This window comes from Lissotriton helveticus, chromosome 8 (assembly GCF_964261635.1).
Source record: "Lissotriton helveticus chromosome 8, aLisHel1.1, whole genome shotgun sequence".
Classification (NCBI taxonomy): domain Eukaryota; kingdom Metazoa; phylum Chordata; class Amphibia; order Caudata; family Salamandridae; genus Lissotriton; species Lissotriton helveticus.
In genome coordinates this window covers 820258843-820276086 of record NC_136069.1, presented here as the reverse complement: position 1 = coordinate 820276086, position 17244 = coordinate 820258843, and the positions used below count along the sequence as shown (strand labels likewise).

General features: G+C 39.7%; 13 non-coding genes across 13 annotated transcripts; all 13 read right to left on the bottom strand.

The window, feature by feature from the left end:
• Positions 1-786: 786 nt before the first annotated feature.
• Positions 787-859, bottom strand: TRNAV-CAC (transfer RNA valine (anticodon CAC)). Its single transcript has one exon. It is a non-coding gene; the product is annotated as a tRNA-Val (tRNA).
• A 288-nt stretch (positions 860-1147) lies between these two features.
• On the bottom strand, positions 1148-1219 carry TRNAP-AGG (transfer RNA proline (anticodon AGG)). The gene has a single exon. It is a non-coding gene; the product is annotated as a tRNA-Pro (tRNA).
• Positions 1220-3372: 2153 nt separating this feature from the next.
• On the bottom strand, positions 3373-3445 carry TRNAV-CAC (transfer RNA valine (anticodon CAC)). The gene has a single exon. It is a non-coding gene; the product is annotated as a tRNA-Val (tRNA).
• A 288-nt stretch (positions 3446-3733) lies between these two features.
• TRNAP-UGG (transfer RNA proline (anticodon UGG)) lies at positions 3734-3805 on the bottom strand. Its single transcript has one exon. It is a non-coding gene; the product is annotated as a tRNA-Pro (tRNA).
• Positions 3806-6215: 2410 nt separating this feature from the next.
• On the bottom strand, positions 6216-6288 carry TRNAV-CAC (transfer RNA valine (anticodon CAC)). Its single transcript has one exon. It is a non-coding gene; the product is annotated as a tRNA-Val (tRNA).
• A 288-nt stretch (positions 6289-6576) lies between these two features.
• TRNAP-AGG (transfer RNA proline (anticodon AGG)) lies at positions 6577-6648 on the bottom strand. Its single transcript has one exon. It is a non-coding gene; the product is annotated as a tRNA-Pro (tRNA).
• A 2154-nt stretch (positions 6649-8802) lies between these two features.
• On the bottom strand, positions 8803-8875 carry TRNAV-CAC (transfer RNA valine (anticodon CAC)). The gene has a single exon. It is a non-coding gene; the product is annotated as a tRNA-Val (tRNA).
• A 288-nt stretch (positions 8876-9163) lies between these two features.
• TRNAP-UGG (transfer RNA proline (anticodon UGG)) lies at positions 9164-9235 on the bottom strand. The gene has a single exon. It is a non-coding gene; the product is annotated as a tRNA-Pro (tRNA).
• A 2174-nt stretch (positions 9236-11409) lies between these two features.
• Positions 11410-11482, bottom strand: TRNAV-CAC (transfer RNA valine (anticodon CAC)). Its single transcript has one exon. It is a non-coding gene; the product is annotated as a tRNA-Val (tRNA).
• Positions 11483-11770: 288 nt separating this feature from the next.
• TRNAP-UGG (transfer RNA proline (anticodon UGG)) lies at positions 11771-11842 on the bottom strand. The gene has a single exon. It is a non-coding gene; the product is annotated as a tRNA-Pro (tRNA).
• Positions 11843-14004: 2162 nt separating this feature from the next.
• Positions 14005-14077, bottom strand: TRNAV-CAC (transfer RNA valine (anticodon CAC)). Its single transcript has one exon. It is a non-coding gene; the product is annotated as a tRNA-Val (tRNA).
• Positions 14078-14365: 288 nt separating this feature from the next.
• Positions 14366-14437, bottom strand: TRNAP-UGG (transfer RNA proline (anticodon UGG)). Its single transcript has one exon. It is a non-coding gene; the product is annotated as a tRNA-Pro (tRNA).
• Positions 14438-16891: 2454 nt separating this feature from the next.
• Positions 16892-16964, bottom strand: TRNAV-CAC (transfer RNA valine (anticodon CAC)). The gene has a single exon. It is a non-coding gene; the product is annotated as a tRNA-Val (tRNA).
• Positions 16965-17244: the final 280 nt, after the last annotated feature.

Sequence of the window (17244 nt, the reverse complement as noted above, 5' to 3'; positions counted from 1 at the left end):
ATCCCTACTTTTCAAGTGACTGCAAATGAAGTAATCTCTGGCACGGTTTGGCTGATGCAAGGTAACCAAAACACGAGACAACTTTTAATAAAAATCATTGGTTTCTTTGTTAACGTGCACTGTCCAACATGGGACTTTCACACGTCAGGTAAATATGATAACCAATACACAACAGAAGCAGATGCAGATTGCTTATCAATGTCGTGATAGAACAGTTGTGATTTGAGTAGAAGAAGCGCCCCTGAATTGATACTTATTATATACAGCCTGTAAGATAGTCAAAAATGCATGCTAGGAGAGGAGATGCAAATATAAATGTATTAGAAAAATACATAAAGAGGAGTGATATGCTTTTATTCATGCAAGGCTAGAAAAAATCCCCATACTGTCGAAAGCATTCATACACCACCAAATGGAAATAAACAATTCTGACATTAAACGAAAAGGTGACGATGCATTTGTATCATCACCTTGAGAAGGATCATCTAGGAATTGAGCCCAAGCCTCAGCACTTAAAAACCAGAAACACTCCACTAAAATAAGAGGCCTATTGGTGCCAACAATTCTCAAAGTTAATGCTTGTTCTGGTTGAGCATTGAACCGAAAGCAGGGCTCTTTTGAAAGTGAGGTCTGTGAATCAACAGATACATCCACATGCCAATTATGTTATTGTTTTTAAGAGAATTCACTTTCTTGGAACGAGACTGCATGAACCCATCTTCAGGGCCTGGACAATTTCATGCAAAACGGCAACTCTCAACATTGCAGCCAAGACAATATAACTAGTGTTTCTGCCCGGTTTCGAACCGGGGACCTTTCGCGTGTGAGGCGAACGTGATAACCACTACACTACAGAAACAGATACCTACAGGTGATTCTTCTGTGATGAAACTGCTCAAAACAGGCTATTCCAAGGGCATCTGGTTTTAGATTTCTTTCATGCAACCTGCCCGACAGCCCTATCTGAACGCTTGTATATGCCTTGCAAGTTCAGCATTTTTGCAAAATGCTTAAAGAGAAATGTTTCCTATTTGCTCAGGCAGGGCAAGGTTAAAAGCATGAGACTCTAGCAAATATGCATCCACTACTGCAAAGAGAAAATTGATATTGGCTTTGAAATGCATACTTCAAAAGAGCACCAATGAAAGGGCTCATCCGGCATTTGAACCCGGGACCTCTCGCACCCTAAGCGAGAATCATACCCCTAGACCAACAAGCCGTTGAAAGACCCTCACCTCTGAAAAGGTAATACCAGCTCTAAGCCCGCAATGAAGATCATGCTGGGGTCTTTTTCATGCTTGGTCTGTGAATTCACAGGAAATTCAGTGTCAACTTACCCTTTCTCAAACGATAGCACTATCATTTGTAAGTGTCCCCTTTTATTTTGTCTCAGCATTGGACACGTCTTACAGGAAGTCAGCAGTTATTTATATATTTCTGCATTGGCTAGAGCCTAAAGAGAAAGAATAAGAAGCTGTTCATAACAACATAAGAAACACATTTTGCCTTTTCTCTCCAATACTTATTCCCTTTGTGCAAATCGGAATGCCAAGGTGAATAGCTGGGCCACAGATTCTGGCTAATTATCTATCTCTTGAATGCAAGAAGCAATAAAAACTGCCTAATGCAGGACTAAAGATTCCTTGCATAGCCTCTAACATCATAACATAACTGAGCTGCTGGTAACAAGCTAAGCAATGCCTTCCCAAAATGAGAAGTACATGTGCTTATGTGCTTATCCGCTCAATCAGGCTCGATCAGGCGAGATATAGAAAAGGTGGAAAGGGTCCAAATGGCTGTCCCTTCCTTTTTAGTGTGGGTCCTGCTGACTATCATAGGATTCCTCTTAAGAGTGGCCAGGGTCAGAGGAAAAACTTTCAATGCTTCTTAGTGTTCTCTCCAGAAGCAGGCATTTTCTGTGCCTTTAATTTCAGGCTTTTCCCAGCAGTCTCTGTTCTGCCTATGTAAATTAACAAAAGCAGTGCTTATTCCTCACTTGCTCTAATGTCCTTCCTGTCCACAAAGCTCTGCCTAAGTATGCTTTTTTTCTTTTTCAGGGAAATTCTAAATGGTTTCTCTGTCCACTCTGTGGCAGTAGAATGCTGATTATGATGCCATGTTTTGTGGAATCACCAAGGTACAACTACAGAGGAATATATGAGTCTGAAGGACATGGAACTCTTAGCTAACACATCACAATATGTGATGCTTGCCAACCAAGCACTACATTCTGGTGCGCTGATGATCAGAACATTCTGCTCCTAAAGGAAAGAAAATACCGCTTGATTGAAAATAAAGTCTCTGTTTATATTAACGCTCTCTCTCTCCCTATATCTATCTATCTATCTATCTATCTATCTATCTATCTATCTATCTATCTATCTATCTATCTATCTATCTATCTATCTATCTATCTATCTATCTATCTATCTATCTATCTATCTATCTATCTATCTATCTATCTATCTATCTATCTATCTATCTATCTATCTATCTATCTTTATATATGGATACATGCATACACCTACTCATAGATATGCCATGCATTTCTTTGGATTTGTTTCAACCTCTTGCCATTTATTTGAGAATCCCTACTTTTCAAGTGACTGCAAATGAAGTCATCTCTGGCACGTTTTGGCTGATGCAAGGTAACCAAAACACAAGACAACTTTTAATAAAAATCATTGGTTTCTTTGTTAACGTGCACTGTCAAACATGGGACTTTCACACGTCAGGTAAACATGATAACCAATACACAACAGAAGCAGATGCAGATTGCTTATCAATGGCGTGATAGAACAGTTGTGATTTGAGTAGTAGAAGCACCCCTGAATTGATACTTATTATATACAGCCTGTAAGATAGTCAAAAATGCATGCTAGGAGAGGAGATGCAAATATAAATGTATTAGAAAAATACATAAAGAGGAGTGATATGCTTTTATTCATGCAAGGCTAGAAAAAATCCCCATACTGTCGAAAGCATTCATACACCACCAAATGGAAATAAACAATTCTGACATTAAACGAAAAGGTGACGATGCATTTGTATCATCACCTTGAGAAGGATCATCTAGGAATTGAGCCCAAGCCTCAGCACTTAAAACCAGAAACACTCCACTAAAATAGGAGGCCTGTTGGTGCCAACAATTCTCAAAGTTAATGCTTGTTCTGGTTGAGCATTGAACCGAATGCAGGGCTCTTTTGAAAGTGAGGTCTGTGAATCAACAGATACATCCACATGCCAATTATGTTATTGTTTTTAAGAGAATTCACTTTCTTGGAACGAGACTGCATGAACCCATCTTCAGGGCCTGGACAATTTCATGCAAAACGGCAACTCTCAACATTGCAGCCAAGACAATATAACTAGTGTTTCTGCCCGGTTTCGAACCGGGGACCTTTCGCGTGTGAGGCGAACGTGATAACCACTACACTACAGAAACAGATACCTACAGGTGATTCTTCTGTGATGAAACTGCTCAAAAAAGACTATTCCAAGGGCATCTGGTTTTAGATTTCTTTCATGCAACCTGCCCGACAGCCCTATCTGAACGCTTGTATATGCCTTGCAAGTTCAGCATTTTTGCAAAATGCTTAAAGAGAAATGTTTCCTATTTGCTCAGGCAGGGCAAGGTTAAAAGCATGAGACTCTAGCAAATAATCATCCACTACTGCAAAGAGAAAATTGATATTGGCTTTGAAATGCATACTTCAAAAGAGCACCAATGAAAGGGCTCGTCCGGGATTTGAACCCGGGACCTCTTGCACCCAAAGCGAGAATTATACCCCTAGACCAACGAGCCGTTGAAAGACCCTCACCTCTGAAAAGGTAATAACAGCTCTAAGCCCGCAATGAAGATCATGCTGGGGTCTTTTTCATGCTTGGTCTGTGAATTCACAGGAAATTCAGTGTCAACTTACCCTTTCTCAAACGATAGCACTATCATTTGTAAGTGTCCCCTTTTATTTTTTCTCAGCATTGGACAAGTCTTACAGGAAGTCAGCAGTTATTTATATATTTCTGCATTGGCTAGAGCCTAAAGAGAAAGAATAAAAAGCTGTTCATAACAACATAAGAAACACATTTTGCCTTTTCTCTCAAATACTTATTCCCTTTGTGCAAATCGGAATGCCAAGGTGAATAGCTGGGCCACAGATTCTGGCTAATTATCTATCTCTTGAATGCAAGAAGCAATAAAAACTGCCTAATGCAGGACTAAAGCATTCCTTGCATAGCCTCTAACATCATAACATAACTGAGCTGCTGGTAACAAGCTAAGCAATGCCTTCCCAAAATGAGAAGTACATGTGCTTATGTGCTTATCCGCTCAATCAGCGCTCAATCAGGCTCGATCAGGCTCGATCAAGGAAAGGTGGAAAGGGTCCAAATGGCTGTCCCTTCCTTTTTAGGGTGGGTCCTGCTGACTATCATAGGATTCCTCTTAAGAGTGGCCAGGGTCAGAGGAAAAACTTTCAATGCTTCTTAGTGTTCTCTCCAGAAGCAGGCATTTTCTGTGCCTTTAATTTCAGGCTTTTCCCAGCAGTCTCTGTTCTGCCTATGTAAATTAACAAAAGCAGTGCTTATTCCTCACTTGCTCTAATGTCCTTCCTGTCCACAAAGCTCTGCCTAAGTATGCTTTTTTTCTTTTTCAGGGAAATTCTAAATGGTTTCTCTGTCCACTCTGTGGCAGTAGAATGCTGATTATGATGCCATGTTTTGTGGAATCACCAAGGTACAACTACAGAGGAATATATGAGTCTGAAGGACATGGAACTCTTAGCTAGCACATCACAATATGTGATGCTTGCCAACCAAGCACTACATTCTGGTGCGCTGATGATCAGAACATTCTGCTCCTAAAGGAAAGAAAAGACCGCTTGATTGAAAATAAAGTCTCTGTTTATATTAACGCTCTCTCTCTCCCTATATCTATCTATCTATCTATCTATCTATCTATCTATCTATCTATCTATCTATCTATCTATCTATCTATCTATCTATCTATCTATCTATCTATCTATCTATCTATCTATCTATCTATCTATCTATCTATCTATCTATCTATCTATCTGTCTGTCTGTCTGTCTGTCTGTCTGTCTGTCCGTCTATCCATTCATCCATCCATCCATCCATCCATCCATCCATCCATCCATCCATCCATCCATCCATCCATCCATCCATCCATCCATCCATCCATCCATCCATCCATCCATCCATCCATCCATCCATCCATCCATCCATCCATCCATCCATCTATCTATCTATCTATCTATCTATCTATCTATCTATCTATCTATCTATCTATCTATCTATCTATCTATCTATCTATCTATCTATCTTTATATATGGATACATGCATACACCTACACATAGATATGCCATGCATTTCTTTGGATTTGTTTCAACCTCTTGCCATTTATTTGAGAATCCCTACTTTTCAAGTGACTGCAAATGAAGTAATCTCTGGCACGGTTTGGCTGATGCAAGGTAACCAAAACACGAGACAACTTTTAATAAAAATCATTGGTTTCTTTGTTAACGTGCACTGTCCAACATGGGACTTTCACATGTCAGGTAAATATGATAACCAATACACAACAGAAGCAGATGCAGATTGCTTATCAATGTCGTGATAGAACAGTTGTGATTTGAGTAGAAGAAGCGCCCCTGAATTGATACTTATTATATACAGCCTGTAAGATAGTCAAAAATGCATGCTAGGAGAGGAGATGCAAATATAAATGTATTAGAAAAATACATAAAGAGGAGTGATATGCTTTTATTCATGCAAGGCTAGAAAAAATCCCCATACTGTCGAAAGCATTCATACACCACCAAATGGAAATAAACAATTCTGACATTAAACGAAAAGGTGACGATGCATTTGTATCATCACCTTGAGAAGGATCATCTAGGAATTGAGCCCAAGCCTCAGCACTTAAAAACCAGAAACACTCCACTAAAATAAGAGGCCTATTGGTGCCAACAATTCTCAAAGTTAATGCTTGTTCTGGTTGAGCATTGAACCGAAAGCAGGGCTCTTTTGAAAGTGAGGTCTGTGAATCAACAGATACATCCACATGCCAATTATGTTATTGTTTTTAAGAGAATTCACTTTCTTGGAACGAGAGTGCATGAACCCATCTTCAGGGCCTGGACAATTTCATGCAAAACGGCAACTCTCAACATTGCAGCCAAGACAATATAACTAGTGTTTCTGCCCGGTTTCGAACCGGGGACCTTTCGCGTGTGAGGCGAACGTGATAACCACTACACTACAGAAACAGATACCTACAGGTGATTCTTCTGTGATGAAACTGCTCAAAACAGGCTATTCCAAGGGCATCTGGTTTTAGATTTCTTTCATGCAACCTGCCCGACAGCCCTATCTGAACGCTTGTATATGCCTTGCAAGTTCAGCATTTTTGCAAAATGCTTAAAGAGAAATGTTTCCTATTTGCTCAGGCAGGGCAAGGTTAAAAGCATGAGACTCTAGCAAATATGCATCCACTACTGCAAAGAGAAAATTGATATTGGCTTTGAAATGCATACTTCAAAAGAGCACCAATGAAAGGGCTCATCCGGGATTTGAACCCGGGACCTCTCGCACCCTAAGCGAGAATCATACCCCTAGACCAACAAGCCGTTGAAAGACCCTCACCTCTGAAAAGGTAATACCAGCTCTAAGCCCGCAATGAAGATCATGCTGGGGTCTTTTTCATGCTTGGTCTGTGAATTCACAGGAAATTCAGTGTCAACTTACCCTTTCTCAAACGATAGCACTATCATTTGTAAGTGTCCCCTTTTATTTTGTCTCAGCATTGGACACGTCTTACAGGAAGTCAGCAGTTACTTATATATTTCTGCATTGGCTAGAGCCTAAAGAGAAAGAATAAAAAGCTGTTCATAACAACACAAGAAACACATTTTGCCTTTTCTCTCCAATACTTATTCCCTTTGTGCAAATCGGAATGCCAAGGTGAATAGCTGGGCCACAGATTCTGGCTAATTATCTATCTCTTGAATGCAAGAAGCAATAAAAACTGCCTAATGCAGGACTAAAGCATTCCTTGCATAGCCTCTAACATCATAACATAACTGAGCTGCTGGTAACAAGCTAAGCAATGCCTTCCCAAAATGAGAAGTACATGTGCTTATGTGCTTATCCGCTCAATCAGGCTCGATCAGGCGAGATATAGAAAAGGTGGAAAGGGTCCAAATGGCTGTCCCTTCCTTTTTAGGGTGGGTCCTGCTGACTATCATAGGATTCCTCTTAAGAGTGGCCAGGGTCAGAGGAAAAACTTTCAATGCTTCTTAGTGTTCTCTCCAGAAGCAGGCATTTTCTGTGCCTTTAATTTCAGGCTTTTCCCAGCAGTCTCTGTTCTGCCTATGTAAATTAACAAAAGCAGTGCTTATTCCTCACTTGCTCTAATGTCCTTCCTGTCCACAAAGCTCTGCCTAAGTATGCTTTTTTTCTTTTTCAGGGAAATTCTAAATGGTTTCTCTGTCCACTCTGTGGCAGTAGAATGCTGATTATGATGCCATGTTTTGTGGAATCACCAAGGTACAACTACAGAGGAATATATGAGTCTGAAGGACATGGAACTCTTACCTAACACATCACAATATGTGATGCTTGCCAACCAAGCACTACATTCTGGTGCGCTGATGATCAGAACATTCTGCTCCTAAAGGAAAGAAAATACCGCTTGATTGAAAATAAAGTCTCTGTTTATATTAACGCTCTCTCTCTCCCTATATCTATCTATCTATCTATCTATCTATCTATCTATCTATCTATCTATCTATCTATCTATCTATCTATCTATCTATCTATCTATCTATCTATCTATCTATCTATCTATCTATCTATCTATCTATCTATCTATCTATCTATCTATCTATCTATCTATCTATCTATCTATCTTTATATATGGATACATGCATACACCTACTCATAGATATGCCATGCATTTCTTTGGATTTGTTTCAACCTCTTGCCATTTATTTGAGAATCCCTACTTTTCAAGTGACTGCAAATGAAGTCATCTCTGGCACGTTTTGGCTGATGCAAGGTAACCAAAACACAAGACAACTTTTAATAAAAATCATTGGTTTCTTTGTTAACGTGCACTGTCAAACATGGGACTTTCACACGTCAGGTAAACATGATAACCAATACACAACAGAAGCAGATGCAGATTGCTTATCAATGTCGTGATAGAACAGTTGTGATTTGAGTAGTAGAAGCGCCCCTGAATTGATACTTATTATATACAGCCTGTAAGATAGTCAAAAATGCATGCTAGGAGAGGAGATGCAAATATAAATGTATTAGAAAAATACATAAAGAGGAGTGATATGCTTTTATTCATGCAAGGCTAGAAAAAATCCCCATACTGTCGAAAGCATTCATACACCACCAAATGGAAATAAACAATTCTGACATTAAACGAAAAGGTGACGATGCATTTGTATCATCACCTTGAGAAGGATCATCTAGGAATTGAGCCCAAGCCTCAGCACTTAAAACCAGAAACACTCCACTAAAATAGGAGGCCTGTTGGTGCCAACAATTCTCAAAGTTAATGCTTGTTCTGGTTGAGCATTGAACCGAATGCAGGGCTCTTTTGAAAGTGAGGTCTGTGAATCAACAGATACATCCACATGCCAATTATGTTATTGTTTTTAAGAGAATTCACTTTCTTGGAACGAGACTGCATGAACCCATCTTCAGGGCCTGGACAATTTCATGCAAAACGGCAACTCTCAACATTGCAGCCAAGACAATATAACTAGTGTTTCTGCCCGGTTTCGAACCGGGGACCTTTCGCGTGTGAGGCGAACGTGATAACCACTACACTACAGAAACAGATACCTACAGGTGATTCTTCTGTGATGAAACAGCTCAAAAAAGACTATTCCAAGGGCATCTGGTTTTAGATTTCTTTCATGCAACCTGCCCGACAGCCCTATCTGAACGCTTGTATATGCCTTGCAAGTTCAGCATTTTTGCAAAATGCTTAAAGAGAAATGTTTCCTATTTGCTCAGGCAGGGCAAGGTTAAAAGCATGAGACTCTAGCAAATAATCATCCACTACTGCAAAGAGAAAATTGATATTGGCTTTGAAATGCATACTTCAAAAGAGCACCAATGAAAGGGCTCGTCCGGGATTTGAACCCGGGACCTCTCGCACCCAAAGCGAGAATCATACCCCTAGACCAACGAGCCGTTGAAAGACCCTCACCTCTGAAAAGGTAATACCAGCTCTAAGCCCGCAATGAAGATCATGCTGGGGTCTTTTTCATGCTTGGTCTGTGAATTCACAGGAAATTCAGTGTCAACTTACCCTTTCTCAAACGATAGCACTATCATTTGTAAGTGTCCCCTTTTATTTTGTCTCAGCATTGGACACGTCTTACAGGAAGTCAGCAGTTACTTATATATTTCTGCATTGGCTAGAGCCTAAAGAGAAAGAATAAAAAGCTGTTCATAACAACACAAGAAACACATTTTGCCTTTTCTCTCCAATACTTATTCCCTTTGTGCAAATCGGAATGCCAAGGTGAATAGCTGGGCCACAGATTCTGGCTAATTATCTATCTCTTGAATGCAAGAAGCAATAAAAACTGCCTAATGCAGGACTAAAGCATTCCTTGCATAGCCTCTAACATCATAACATAACTGAGCTGCTGGTAACAAGCTAAGCAATGCCTTCCCAAAATGAGAAGTACATGTGCTTATGTGCTTATCCGCTCAATCAGGCTCGATCAGGCGAGATATAGAAAAGGTGGAAAGGGTCCAAATGGCTGTCCCTTCCTTTTTAGGGTGGGTCCTGCTGACTATCATAGGATTCCTCTTAAGAGTGGCCAGGGTCAGAGGAAAAACTTTCAATGCTTCTTAGTGTTCTCTCCAGAAGCAGGCATTTTCTGTGCCTTTAATTTCAGGCTTTTCCCAGCAGTCTCTGTTCTGCCTATGTAAATTAACAAAAGCAGTGCTTATTCCTCACTTGCTCTAATGTCCTTCCTGTCCACAAAGCTCTGCCTAAGTATGCTTTTTTTCTTTTTCAGGGAAATTCTAAATGGTTTCTCTGTCCACTCTGTGGCAGTAGAATGCTGATTATGATGCCATGTTTTGTGGAATCACCAAGGTACAACTACAGAGGAATATATGAGTCTGAAGGACATGGAACTCTTACCTAACACATCACAATATGTGATGCTTGCCAACCAAGCACTACATTCTGGTGCGCTGATGATCAGAACATTCTGCTCCTAAAGGAAAGAAAATACCGCTTGATTGAAAATAAAGTCTCTGTTTATATTAACGCTCTCTCTCTCCCTATATCTATCTATCTATCTATCTATCTATCTATCTATCTATCTATCTATCTATCTATCTATCTATCTATCTATCTATCTATCTATCTATCTATCTATCTATCTATCTATCTATCTATCTATCTATCTATCTATCTATCTATCTATCTATCTATCTATCTATCTATCTATCTATCTATCTATCTATCTATCTTTATATATGGATACATGCATACACCTACTCATAGATATGCCATGCATTTCTTTGGATTTGTTTCAACCTCTTGCCATTTATTTGAGAATCCCTACTTTTCAAGTGACTGCAAATGAAGTCATCTCTGGCACGTTTTGGCTGATGCAAGGTAACCAAAACACAAGACAACTTTTAATAAAAATCATTGGTTTCTTTGTTAACGTGCACTGTCAAACATGGGACTTTCACACGTCAGGTAAACATGATAACCAATACACAACAGAAGCAGATGCAGATTGCTTATCAATGTCGTGATAGAACAGTTGTGATTTGAGTAGTAGAAGCGCCCCTGAATTGATACTTATTATATACAGCCTGTAAGATAGTCAAAAATGCATGCTAGGAGAGGAGATGCAAATATAAATGTATTAGAAAAATACATAAAGAGGAGTGATATGCTTTTATTCATGCAAGGCTAGAAAAAATCCCCATACTGTCGAAAGCATTCATACACCACCAAATGGAAATAAACAATTCTGACATTAAACGAAAAGGTGACGATGCATTTGTATCATCACCTTGAGAAGGATCATCTAGGAATTGAGCCCAAGCCTCAGCACTTAAAACCAGAAACACTCCACTAAAATAGGAGGCCTGTTGGTGCCAACAATTCTCAAAGTTAATGCTTGTTCTGGTTGAGCATTGAACCGAATGCAGGGCTCTTTTGAAAGTGAGGTCTGTGAATCAACAGATACATCCACATGCCAATTATGTTATTGTTTTTAAGAGAATTCACTTTCTTGGAACGAGACTGCATGAACCCCTCTTCAGGGCCTGGACAATTTCATGCAAAACGGCAACTCTCAACATTGCAGCCAAGACAATATAACTAGTGTTTCTGCCCGGTTTCGAACCGGGGACCTTTCGCGTGTGAGGCGAACGTGATAACCACTACACTACAGAAACAGATACCTACAGGTGATTCTTCTGTGATGAAACTGCTCAAAAAAGACTATTCCAAGGGCATCTGGTTTTAGATTTCTTTCATGCAACCTGCCCGACAGCCCTATCTGAACGCTTGTATATGCCTTGCAAGTTCAGCATTTTTGCAAAATGCTTAAAGAGAAATGTTTCCTATTTGCTCAGGCAGGGCAAGGTTAAAAGCATGAGACTCTAGCAAATAATCATCCACTACTGCAAAGAGAAAATTGATATTGGCTTTGAAATGCATACTTCAAAAGGGCACCAATGAAAGGGCTCGTCCGGGATTTGAACCCGGGACCTCTCGCACCCAAAGCGAGAATCATACCCCTAGACCAATGAGCCGTTGAAAGACCCTCACCTCTGAAAAGGTAATACCAGCTCTAAGCCCGCAATGAAGATCATGCTGGGGTCTTTTTCATGCTTGGTCTGTGAATTCACAGGAAATTCAGTGTCAACTTACCCTTTCTCAAACGATAGCACTATCATTTGTAAGTGTCCCCTTTTATTTTTTCTCAGCATTGGACAGGTCCTACAGGAAGTCAGCAGTTATTTATATATTTCTGCATTGGCTAGAGCCTAAAGAGAAAGAATAAAAAGCTGTTCATAACAACATAAGAAACACATTTTGCCTTTTCTCTCAAATACTTATTCCCTTTGTGCAAATCGGAATGCCAAGGTGAATAGCTGGGCCACAGATTCTGGCTAATTATCTATCTCTTGAATGCAAGAAGCAATAAAAACTGCCTAATGCAGGACTAAAGCATTCCTTGCATAGCCTCTAACATCATAACATAACTGAGCTGCTGGTAACAAGCTAAGCAATGCCTTCCCAAAATGAGAAGTACATGTGCTTATGTGCTTATCCGCTCAATCAGGCTCGATCAGGCTCGATCAAGGAAAGGTGGAAAGGGTCCAAATGGCTGTCCCTTCCTTTTTAGGGTGGGTCCTGCTGACTATCATAGGATTCCTCTTAAGAGTGGCCAGGGTCAGAGGAAAAACTTTCAATGCTTCTTAGTGTTCTCTCCAGAAGCAGGCATTTTCTGTGCCTTTAATTTCAGGCTTTTCCCAGCAGTCTCTGTTCTGCCTATGTAAATTAACAAAAGCAGTGCTTATTCCTCACTTGCTCTAATGTCCTTCCTGTCCACAAAGCTCTGCCTAAGTATGCTTTTTTTCTTTTTCAGGGAAATTCTAAATGGTTTCTCTGTCCACTCTGTGGCAGTAGAATGCTGATTATGATGCCATGTTTTGTGGAATCACCAAGGTACAACTACAGAGGAATATATGAGTCTGAAGGACATGGAACTCTTAGCTAACACATCACAATATGTGATGCTTGCCAACCAAGCACTACATTCTGGTGCGCTGATGATCAGAACATTCTGCTCCTAAAGGAAAGAAAAGACCGCTTGATTGAAAATAAAGTCTCTGTTTATATTAACGCTCTCTCTCTCCCTATATCTATCTATCTATCTATCTATCTATCTATCTATCTATCTATCTATCTATCTATCTATCTATCTATCTATCTATCTATCTATCTATCTATCTATCTATCTATCTATCTATCTATCTATCTATCTATCTATCTATCTATCTATCTATCTATCTATCTATCTATCTATCTATCTATCTTTATATATGGATACATGCATACACCTACTCATAGATATGCCATGCATTTCTTTGGATTTGTTTCAACCTCTTGCCATTTATTTGAGAATCCCTACTTTTCAAGTGACTGCAAATGAAGTCATCTCTGGCACGTTTTGGCTGATGCAAGGTAACCAAAACACAAGACAACTTTTAATAAAAATCATTGGTTTCTTTGTTAACGTGCACTGTCAAACATGGGACTTTCACACGTCAGGTAAACATGATAACCAATACACAACAGAAGCAGATGCAGATTGCTTATCAATGTCGTGATAGAACAGTTGTGATTTGAGTAGTAGAAGCGCCCCTGAATTGATACTTATTATATACAGCCTGTAAGATAGTCAAAAATGCATGCTAGGAGAGGAGATGCAAATATAAATGTATTAGAAAAATACATAAAGAGGAGTGATATGCTTTTATTCATGCAAGGCTAGAAAAAATCCCCATACTGTCGAAAGCATTCATACACCACCAAATGGAAATAAACAATTCTGACATTAAACGAAAAGGTGACGATGCATTTGTATCATCACCTTGAGAAGGATCATCTAGGAATTGAGCCCAAGCCTCAGCACTTAAAACCAGAAACACTCCACTAAAATAGGAGGCCTGTTGGTGCCAACAATTCTCAAAGTTAATGCTTGTTCTGGTTGAGCATTGAACCGAATGCAGGGCTCTTTTGAAAGTGAGGTCTGTGAATCAACAGATACATCCACATGCCAATTATGTTATTGTTTTTAAGAGAATTCACTTTCTTGGAACGAGACTGCATGAACCCATCTTCAGGGCCTGGACAATTTCATGCAAAACGGCAACTCTCAACATTGCAGCCAAGACAATATAACTAGTGTTTCTGCCCGGTTTCGAACCGGGGACCTTTCGCGTGTGAGGCGAACGTGATAACCACTACACTACAGAAACAGATACCTACAGGTGATTCTTCTGTGATGAAACTGCTCAAAAAAGACTATTCCAAGGGCATCTGGTTTTAGATTTCTTTCATGCAACCTGCCCGACAGCCCTATCTGAACGCTTGTATATGCCTTGCAAGTTCAGCATTTTTGCAAAATGCTTAAAGAGAAATGTTTCCTATTTGCTCAGGCAGGGCAAGGTTAAAAGCATGAGACTCTAGCAAATAATCATCCACTACTGCAAAGAGAAAATTGATATTGGCTTTGAAATGCATACTTCAAAAGAGCACCAATGAAAGGGCTCGTCCGGGATTTGAACCCGGGACCTCTCGCACCCAAAGCGAGAATCATACCCCTAGACCAACGAGCCGTTGAAAGACCCTCACCTCTGAAAAGGTAATACCAGCTCTAAGCCCGCAATGAAGATCATGCTGGGGTCTTTTTCATGCTTGGTCTGTGAATTCACAGGAAATTCAGTGTCAACTTACCCTTTCTCAAACGATAGCACTATCATTTGTAAGTGTCCCCTTTTATTTTTTCTCAGCATTGGACAGGTCTTACAGGAAGTCAGCAGTTATTTATATATTTCTGCATTGGCTAGAGCCTAAAGAGAAAGAATAAAAAGCTGTTCATAACAACATAAGAAACACATTTTGCCTTTTCTCTCCAATACTTATTCCCTTTGTGCAAATCGGAATGCCAAGGTGAATAGCTGGGCCACAGATTCTGGCTAATTATCTATCTCTTGAATGCAAGAAGCAATAAAAACTGCCTAATGCAGGACTAAAGCATTCCTTGCATAGCCTCTAACATCATAACATAACTGAGCTGCTGGTAACAAGCTAAGCAATGCCTTCCCAAAATGAGAAGTACATGTGCTTATGTGCTTATCCGCTCAATCAGCGCTCAATCAGGCTCGATCAGGCGAGATATAGGAAAGGTGGAAAGGGTCCAAATGGCTGTCCCTTCCTTTTTAGGGTGGGTCCTGCTGACTATCATAGGATTCCTCTTAAGAGTGGCCAGGGTCAGAGGAAAAACTTTCAATGCTTCTTAGTGTTCTCTCCAGAAGCAGGCATTTTCTGTGCCTTTAATTTCAGGCTTTTCCCAGCAGTCTCTGTTCTGCCTATGTAAATTAACAAAAGCAGTGCTTATTCCTCACTTGCTCTAATGTCCTTCCTGTCCACAAAGCTCTGCCTAAGTATGCTTTTTTTCTTTTTCAGGGAAATTCTAAATGGTTTCTCTGTCCACTCTGTGGCAGTAGAATGCTGATTATGATGCCATGTTTTGTGGAATCACCAAGGTACAACTACAGAGGAATATATGAGTCTGAAGGACATGGAACTCTTAGCTAACACATCACAATATGTGATGCTTGCCAACCAAGCACTACATTCTGGTGCGCTGATGATCAGAACATTCTGCTCCTAAAGGAAAGAAAAGACCGCTTGATTGAAAATAAAGTCTCTGTTTATATTAACGCTCTCTCTCTCCCTATATCTATCTATCTATCTATCTATCTATCTATCTATCTATCTATCTATCTATCTATCTATCTATCTATCTATCTATCTATCTATCTATCTATCTATCTATCTATCTATCTATCTATCTATCTATCTATCTATCTATCTATCTATCTATCTATCTATCTATCTATCTATCTATCTATCTATCTATCTATCTATCTATCTATCTGTCTGTCTGTCTGTCTGTCTGTCTGTCTGTCTGTCCGTCTATCCATTCATCCATCCATCCATCCATCCATCCATCCATCCATCCATCCATCCATCCATCCATCCATCCATCCATCCATCCATCCATCCATCCATCCATCCATCCATCCATCCATCCATCCATCCATCTATCTATCTATCTATCTATCTATCTATCTATCTATCTATCTATCTATCTATCTATCTATCTATCTATCTATCTATCTATCTTTATATATGGATACATGCATACACCTACACATAGATATGCCATGCATTTCTTTGGATTTGTTTCAACCTCTTGCCATTTATTTGAGAATCCCTACTTTTCAAGTGACTAAGTGACTGCAAATGAAGTAATCTCTGGCACGGTTTGGCTGATGCAAGGTAACCAAAACACGAGACAACTTTTAATAAAAATCATTGGTTTCTTTGTTAACGTGCACTGTCCAACATGGGACTTTCACACGTCAGGTAAATATGATAACCAATACACAACAGAAGCAGATGCAGATTGCTTATCAATGTCGTGATAGAACAGTTGTGATTTGAGTAGAAGAAGCGCCCCTGAATTGATACTTATTATATACAGCCTGTAAGATATTCAAAAATGCATGCTAGGAGAGGAGATGCAAATATAAATGTATTAGAAAAATACATAAAGAGGAGTGATATGCTTTTATTCATGCAAGGCTAGAAAAAATCCCCATACTGTCGAAAGCATTCATACACCACCAAATGGAAATAAACAATTCTGACATTAAACGAAAAGGTGACGATGCATTTGTATCATCACCTTGAGAAGGATCATCTAGGAATTGAGCCCAAGCCTCAGCACTTAAAAACCAGAAACACTCCACTAAAATAAGAGGCCTATTGGTGCCAACAATTCTCAAAGTTAATGCTTGTTCTGGTTGAGCATTGAACCGAAAGCAGGGCTCTTTTGAAAGTGAGGTCTGTGAATCAACAGATACATCCACATGCCAATTATGTTATTGTTTTTAAGAGAATTCACTTTCTTGGAACGAGACTGCATGAACCCATCTTCAGGGCCTGGACAATTTCATGCAAAACGGCAACTCTCAACATTGCAGCCAAGACAATATAACTAGTGTTTCTGCCCGGTTTCGAACCGGGGACCTTTCGTGTGTGAGGCGAACGTGATAACCACTACACTACAGAAACAGATACCTACAGTTGATTCTTCTGTGATGAAACTGCTCAAAACAGGCTATTCCAAGGGCATCTGGTTTTAGATTTCTTTCATGCAACCTGCCCGACAGCCCTATCTGAACGCTTGTATATGCCTTGCAAGTTCAGCATTTTTGCAAAATGCTTAAAGAGAAATGTTTCCTATTTGCTCAGGCAGGGCAAGGTTAAAAGCATGAGACTCTAGCAAATATGCATCCACTACTGCAAAGAGAAAATTGATATTGGCTTTGAAATGCATACTTCAAAAGAGCAC